Consider the following 8,783-nt stretch of genomic DNA (forward strand, 5'->3'; position numbering starts at 1 on the left):
CAGTTGTGAATTTACATTTGAGAAAAATTATTATATTTTTCTTTCTTGGGCATTTATATTTCAGTGGTAGCGCTGGAGGATTAAATGTCTATATTTGGGGTATACAGTCATTGTAGAAATGTAGACTGTGTGTTAGAAGTTATTGGAATTGAGTAAGACTTGTGTTTTCAATTTCTTTATCCTATCACACACACACACACACACACACACAAAGTTTCATGCAAACCCACTGAAGTGTGCATTTCTCATATCGAAGGAGACTGAAAAGAGGAAGCTGATTTTAGTTTAGCTGGCAGGGAAACTCACTAACAGTTACGCCACAGTTGAAGAGTCTCCCTCCTCATCTGACCTTATTTAATATGTTTATTGTTATTGTTGATTTATTCCATTTTCACTTCAAGTCCTCTTTACTTCTCAGCCACTGGCTCCAAGCAAATATGACCAATACTTCCCAGTCTCACTGAATCAAACAGAGCACATCCCTGGAGGAGTATTGCAGACATAATCTTGACAGGGCAAAAACAGAGAAGTTTAAATGACGAGAGGGAATTCCTGCTTAAACTCTAATATTCCTGACAATCGGAGTTGAATCACTGTATCACTTCAACAATTTCAAGTTGCAGTGACAGTGTCATTACGTAATTGCGTTGAATCTCTCAATTGCTAAGAAGGAAACTGGAATAATCGGCAATCCGTATCCCATATGAGTTGAATGTGGCTGCTTTCTTAATGCTATGTGGGGGTTGTTAGAGAGGGGTCTGAGAGGGAAGACCTCAGAGGCATGCGTGGGCTGAAAAGAACAAAAAGGGCAAACCTGCTCACTGATGTGAGAGTGCCTGACAGGTGCATGTCCTAAAAAAATACGCACATGCAAATAACATCACCATAGATAGAGTATGGGTGAAATGATTGTGAACAAGCCAACGTTATAAGAATGAATCTCTCAGGGGAAGCTATGTTCATAGTTAAGCTTACAGTACTCCACTGAAGTTCTTTTGAAGGCAGTGAATTAACTGTAATTTTACAGCTGAGACTATTTACAAGCTCTGAACTGATTGAGTATTCATGTGTAAATCTGAATGAGTTTTTTTTTATGCTGACATTGAAATTACGGCTAATTCTGATGCAGTTTTAGGAGATAAATATAATAATATGTGACATAACCCTTTAACTGGATGTCAAACGTGACCAATACTTGCAGAGCCTCCATCAGTTCTGTGTTTTGCCTTCACTTTCAATTTCTTGATATTAAAGCCTCACCACTGTTAACTAATTCAGGAGAATGTGGTAGATTAGAGAGAACTTCAGATACTATTTTTATCGTCTGTAATAATTTAACGGGAATTGAAGTGTCTGAGAAGGGGAGTTATATTCTGCCAAACCTGATTCTGCCTATATTCTGCCAACAATTGTATAGACACGCTACCAGACGTGCGCGTAACCCCTTACAAGTGATTATTAGCCACCGTCAACGACAAGAAGTCCGACTTGAATTTAAAAAAAAAAAGCGAGATACAGCATGTCAACACGACTAAGCGTGACATTAAACTTGACATCAAAGATGAACTTCAAAAAAGTTCACAGTACAGTCTTTCGAAAGTCCGACCAGGTAGGCGGCAGACGACTGGGATACCCTCTTCACTGATACGACTGTCTCGATGAAATATTTAAAAGACGGAAATCCCTGGCCACTGAGTCACGCGCGTGGGAGGCTGGGGATTCCAAAGATCGGTCTGCTCTCTCTGGTTGCGAGTGAGAGATTAGAGAAAAAGGAACAAGCAAATCTCACGAGGCGCTTCAGCATATACTTTCATTTCGTGAAGTAAGATGTTAAATTTATGCACCATGCATGATCATCCCGGCCGTCTTCTACTTGACCAGAGCGGACAGTTCAGATGCCAGGGTTTATTCCACAATCCATTTCACTGTGGTAGCGCCAACTGACCAGCAAACATGTTTATTATGTAACCAATTCGAAAGGTAGTTTTCAACTCGTTAGTTAATGTTACCGTACCATACACAAACAAAAGAGGGAACTGAGAATACATCACACTGGGAGGGGTTTTGCGGGATCTCAAAAAAATTTTGACAGCAGTCCTAAATATGACGACAAATAAACTACACTACACCATACAAAGTCTAAAAATCACAGGGCACATCAATAAAATGTATTCGGAAAATCATATTATTCAGTGTAATTTTCTTATGGGAGACTAGTATTAGAAAGAAAGCTCATGCCCAAACCGATGCTGAAGCTCATGCGCGTTGTTCTCGTGTTGTCTCCACGCGTTATTTTTAAACATCGTTTTAAGAATTGTTAAGAACTGCCAGAGCTTAGTGTGTAAAATATCAAACCTAAGAGTGTTAATGTTGATCCTCCACGCAAACACTTCACACATATTTGAAGTAAGTTATTTCAGTAAAATACCGTTAAATGACGTAGCCTATGTTAATATTAACAATCTATATATACATACTATACATACACCCTACTAACATAAAATAGTATCATGTAAATGATACATACAACTCACATAACGTATGATACATAATACCCCACAAAATGTCAAATTCATGATTGTGCGTGTAATAGTGATACAGACTAATAACTGTTAAACAACAACAGCCTACTTACGTTTCGACCAGGGCATGTCACAATCCCTTTCGCTGTCTTTAGTTTTCAGCTCAACCCACTTAGACGAAGTATTTCTCAGCTTGAAATCAGCTTCAGTTCAACTTGTTGAAAGTAATCGTCTGACGACTTCAGAACTCTGCTCGTGGTTGTGGATGTCTGACTATCACTAACTGGTGACCTCATGTACACACAAAGCACGTTGTCTGTATGTTCCGCCCATCAGAAATGTCGTAACATGTAACACCTCCCCCATTCCACAAGGAACTCTCCAATACACTACTTTACGCAAGTTTGTTTCTGATTGAACCGCAAAACAAATCCAGGCATAGTTTAGTCTATCACTGCGTGTCCTTTGATGGTAAAGCCCCGTCATTGCTTTTATGAAAATGACCTCAAATCTGTTTGTTTGTTTGTTTCTTAAAATGAGAAAAAAGCTCGGTAAAGACCAGACCTGCATTGATAAATCATCAAGCCACTACGCCACAAGTGTATAAAGTTTATAAATAGCACATTTTACAACCCAAAATGTCTCCCAGGCTTTCTTAAACTTAACTAATAGAATAAGCCTTTAATTCATATCGTATTTGCAAGCTATTTTTCTATAGTTTTAGGAGGATGAGCGTCCTCTTTTTGTAGTTCTTATAATTTCCATATAGTCAAATGGAAAGATTTTGAAGCAGACAGACAAAGTTGGACTTGTGAGATTATCGGCTGGTCAGATTGATACCATAGCAGGTTACCAAGAGTTGGTAGGAATCTTCCGGTGCTCCATGTTCAATCGAATTTGCGATCGTGCATTTCTTTCCGTTCCTCATTGGCCTATGCAACTGTACCTCTTCATGCAGTCAGGAAACGAAATTTCGAACACCCATTGGCTGTTTTACCTACTAGCTAAGAGAACCGCAAATTACATACTAACAACCGCCCCCTTTCGGCAGTGATTAAAAGATAAATATCTGTGTATTTGATCAAAACACGTGGCTTATTTCTCCGCGGGGTTGAAAGATATCGTCGACTGGAGAATTTTCTCCACTATCGCAGTCTCCACAATTTCACTGACGGAGCCAATGAACTTTAACACAGATAGACATAAGTCATTTTAATGTTCTGAAAGAGCTGTCATATCATGGGATTTTACAGCCGTTACATAAGCCACGACAGAAAAAAACTCTTGAAAATTGTTTCCCCCCCTATAAATGTTCACTCTCCCCATTTGCATTTAAAACGATACCTCCCGAACCGTATCTCGTTTGTCATATCAAATGAAGAAAAATGCATGGATGACAGAGAACTGTAGAATGGAATGAACTGTAGCCCGCTAATGAATGTCTGTCCATAAGCCTAAAAAAGATTTTAAAAACCCTGACCAAATAACCCATGGAAATAAGCATATAAATAACAAATATATAAAAATTAAAAAGAAAAAAAAATGTAAAGCCCAGTGTATGTTTATTGATTTAAACTTTATAAAATACAGCACAGTAGACACGCTTTGTCCTTCTTGACTCTTAGCCATATTCTACCATGCTCTGCTTGACCATCTGTTTCTGCTGTCTGTTCCAAAAGCCCTCTCCTCGTGCTAGACCTACGCCCACACTCTCTCTGTCATCTACCCCACAAAGTTATGGTTATACCACCTTCTCTGAGGCTGCCACTGAAGCACTGTATGAGAGCTCCCACATCCTCTCCCTGATGAGATCTTCCAGTGTACCTTTGATTTCCATTATACAAAACCACCTGTTCTCCTGTTCACCTCATGTGACCCTTTCCTCTTCTCCACGGGAAGGAGAGTAACCCCCGGCCGACACCCACCCAAAATTCCTCCTCCCCTTTCCTCTTTCTTCGCATCTCACTCCGCCCCCATTTCTTCCTGTTCCTCCTCCTCAGACTCTCTGGACCACCATTTGAAACAGCAAGAATTAAATACTGTCAGGTTCACCACCACCCTCCACCAGTTTTAAAGTTAAATTCAGTGTCATTACACCTACTCCACACTGAATTAAGCTTGAAGTATATTTCAGGTTAATAAAACATTATGAACTGTAAGGATCATACGGTGGTTAGATCTCTGTCGCCTCAGCTTTTGTGTGTTTGTGTGTGTGTGCGTGTGTGTGTGCATGTGCTTGTTTATTAATCTGCTCACAGATTCTGCCAGTGGTCAGCTGTCTTCATACATATCACTGAGGGAGAAAGATGAAACTTTACTCATATATCTCTACTGAATGATACTGTGATCTGTCTCCCCCGTGTAATAGCTCCACCCTGTGACCAAAATAAATACCGTCTGATTGAATTTTTTTGGTCTTGAAACACTGCCTGAATAGCCTAAGAAGTAAATTTATGAAATGTGTTGCAGTTTTAAAGGAAATCAGTTTAGAATGATTTCTTAATGTATATCTGAAGCAAGAATATTCTATGCATGAATGTTTTTGAACAAATGTGGCGAGCACAACAATAGTCTTAACATTTCCTTTTGCAAGTCACTCATAGAGACCTCCTTTTATTACTCTTTTTTGAGGCCAGTTATTTTCTGTTGAAACTCAGCTCAAAAAGCCAAGCAAAGCAATCATTGTTTCAACTTGCCTAGTTGTGCATTTTTCCAGAATCAATAACTCTTAAAGATTGGCAAGGGACTCTCCTGATGCAATTGTGGAACGTGTATAAGAATTCAACAAACGTTTCACAAAAGCCCTCATTGACCTCCGTTTTACAGGTGTGCGTAAAGTGTGTTGCGCTTTTAAAGAAAAAACAGACAATACTTCAAACAGATTGAATGAGAATTATGACAGAAGTGGAACCCAGAGACTGAACTGGCTATGTTGCAATGTTCACATCCAATCATCATAAATAACCAAGTTACCATCCCTTGCAATCCCCCTGATCTTTTTGATGCCGTGACCTCTTTAAACCGTGCAGTGAAAGTGTTAGAAGCATTGATCCACTCCATAGAGCAACTCATCTACGCCCAGGAGAAGCACTCCTGCTGCATCTGCAGTTTTCACTTCAGCCATCCTGACAACCTCCCTTACGCTGTATTTGCATGCAGTACTGTAATAGCAGCTCCTTCGTCTGGTTATTTGTCCATGTGAGCAGCTGATACAGGCTTACCTAAACATTTGTGGAACAGGCTCTGCAAGGTGAAGACATTAATCTTGTGTCATTGCTGAAGTAGTCTAAAGTATGCATTATTGATTGTGGAACTGCACTTACATTGTTTAAAGCCTCTGACCGTAGACTTTAATGTAACATTGCCATTTGTGAGGTTCTGGTGGTTTTTAATGTCTTCAGCAACATCATCTGCTCTATTCATTCTGGACACAGAATGAATAGAGCAGATGATGAATAGCTCTCTTGTTACAGGATACACTTTATTCCTTGGGATTTGACAGTAACATCAAAATATCTGCATTTTTTTCGGTGAGGAGAGACTTTTCTCTACTTATGTTTCCTCAAGGGTACCTGATTGTAATGCACTGTTTAATTAAAGGGGTTCCAGCTAAATACAGACACATCAGCACTTTGAGAACTATGCTCCTCCAATTATACTGAGGGTGCAAAAACAGCAACACATTACACCAGAGTTAAGATCCCTGCACTAGGTGCCCGTTAACTTCAGGACTGCTTATAAAATTTGGCTTTCGACCTCTCACTGCACGTAGCAATCCTGAGGAATGGCTCCAACCCCTGATCTCCTCTCAGAACTTCAGCGCTGTCTCCACATTTAAATTCTGTGCCACAAGACCTAAGCTGTTCATGGCATTTGCTCCAGTCACTCCTGTTATGAATAGTCTGAATCATTTTTATTATTGCTAGCATAAGTGAGCTTTGTTTAACCTGCCTATGTCCTAATTTTTTGAAGACAAATCTAACTCTCTCTCTCTCTCTCTCTCTCTCTCTTTGTGTGTGTGTGTTGTGTGTGTGTGTGTGTGTGTGTGAGAGAGAGAGAGAGAGAGAGAGAGAGAGAGAGTGGAAACAAAAGCTAAACTAAAGCATTCATAAATGCATAGAAAAGATGTACTTGTGTGTTTTATTGGCTATTTCAGAGTAAATTTACCAATAGATGGATTAACCAAATCAACTGAGAAGCTGTTTTGTGTATGGAGAGAACCAGTACAAAAACAGACCTGTCTGATGGGTCATCTCACTCTGTTTTTCATGACTGGGTCATTCTGTTTAGAGAATTCCATTTGGCATTCTGCTTCATAATGGTCTCAGTCCTCTCTTGTTGACACTGTACACAGCAGGAGGTGAACTGCAGATCAGAATCTGTCATGACAGGAGCTAAAAAGCCCTTTAGAATTTGACTGCAGCAGACATATAATCTATCTGATTATGCCAACCAGTGCAATTATATATACCGCATTCGTATTGCAGTCTAGAGTTATCTGTCAAACACCAATAAATTACATGAATCTGAATGTATTGAAATTACACACACACACACACACACACACACACACACACACACGCACACACACACACTCATATTTGTGCATGTACAGATACTTTAGAAAACACAGACCTGATTGTCTGTGAAATGTTTTCCACTGGACCTCTCCATCTCCTCTGGTGGCCTGATGGTTCACATTGGCCTCAGTACCAAACACCAAGTTTTGCACACAAACCAGGGCTTGCCCAAGCCTTTATGGGGCCCTAAGCAAAACTGATTTGGGGGGGCCCCCCCACTGCCTCTGAGCCACCAATTCTATTGACTATTGTCAATGCTTGATCATTCGTACACCTACTGTAAATCTCACACCCATTATCAATTTTATTAGTAGTAGCTGTGTTGCTTACATCACACCAATGTCAGCCTGGCACGTTTTTAAAACCTCTATGGTTTTTAATCTTAAAGGGTAGCACTTTAATATTCAAAGTGATACACTACTAAGTGGCATACTGAACGTGGTGTACTGAAAAGTAACAAAATAAACCAGTAGACAACGCATTTACTGTAAAAAAGTTAACAACTTTAATTACTTTTGGTTTTTTGCGGTTTCTTCCATCAACGTAGAGGCGAGGACCATATCCTAACGTTAGTCTGACTGACTGTGCTTAAATCAAAATGCAGTTTACGTTCGTTAAAGTGCGCATGCGCACGAACATGACACTAACTCTGAAAAAGGCAGCTGGAATTGATTAAACCAATAGTATTAGCAAGCCAGTCTGTTAACGTAATATTGGGTTTTTGTATGATTACCATTGACATAACATGACATGACCAGATAAAAAAGAAAGAAACTTAAACTGTCTTGTGGGACATTTCGAATGCTCTTGGGGGCCCTCTGGTGGCCACGGGGGGCCCAAGCAGGCGCGTAGTTCGCTTACGCGTCAGGCCGGCCCTGGTACAAACTGGCTGTTAATATGTGTAATTAAAGCACACAAATCTAAATCCCGCTGAAATGGTCTTCACCCCACAGTAATGGAATAAACACCTAAGTGTGGTCAGTAATGCCCACCCAGTGCATGCATTTAGAATCCGATCACTTACGTCCCAGGGCATTGTTTTTCTATCTCTCCCATTCTCTCTCTGTCTCTGTCTCTGTGTCTGTCTCTGTCTTTCTCTCTCTCTCTGTATTTGTGTGTGCGTGTGTCTGTGTGAGATTGTCTGCATGTGTGTTTGCTCTCCAGGTCACTGGAAATTGTGCAATCAGGAGGAAAAATATAATAAAAAATTCAGTGACTATCACACCTTGGTTTCTTCTGTTCCAGCCGTGTGTTGTGTGGACCTGTTAATGTTACTGACTTGCATCTCGACGGTTATAAGACTTCTGAGTACGTTATGCTTGCTATTGAGCCCTAAAGCCTAATCTCTCTCTCTCTCTCTCTCTCTCTCTCTCTCTCTCGCTGTAAAGTAGGCACTTCCAATAACTTACTTCTAACGTGTAAAATACACTCTTGATCTTATTTTAATAGTTTGACTCAGTATGATTGTCTATTTTACGATCATTCCACGCTGCAAAAAATTCTTTCAAAGAAAAAATAAGAAGCTGCAGATTTTGGGAGACTGTTGTTTTTAAAGTTACAAAGGATACCCATTTATTTTAAAAGCCCCCAAAAGGAGAGAACAGGAATGTGTTTTTCCCTGTGGCGTATCACCTATGTGTTACTTTTTATTTTAATTCTCTCCTAATTCTCTCTTTTTGGA

This window comes from Chanos chanos, chromosome 8 (genome assembly GCF_902362185.1).
Source record: "Chanos chanos chromosome 8, fChaCha1.1, whole genome shotgun sequence".
Lineage (NCBI taxonomy): Eukaryota > Metazoa > Chordata > Actinopteri > Gonorynchiformes > Chanidae > Chanos > Chanos chanos.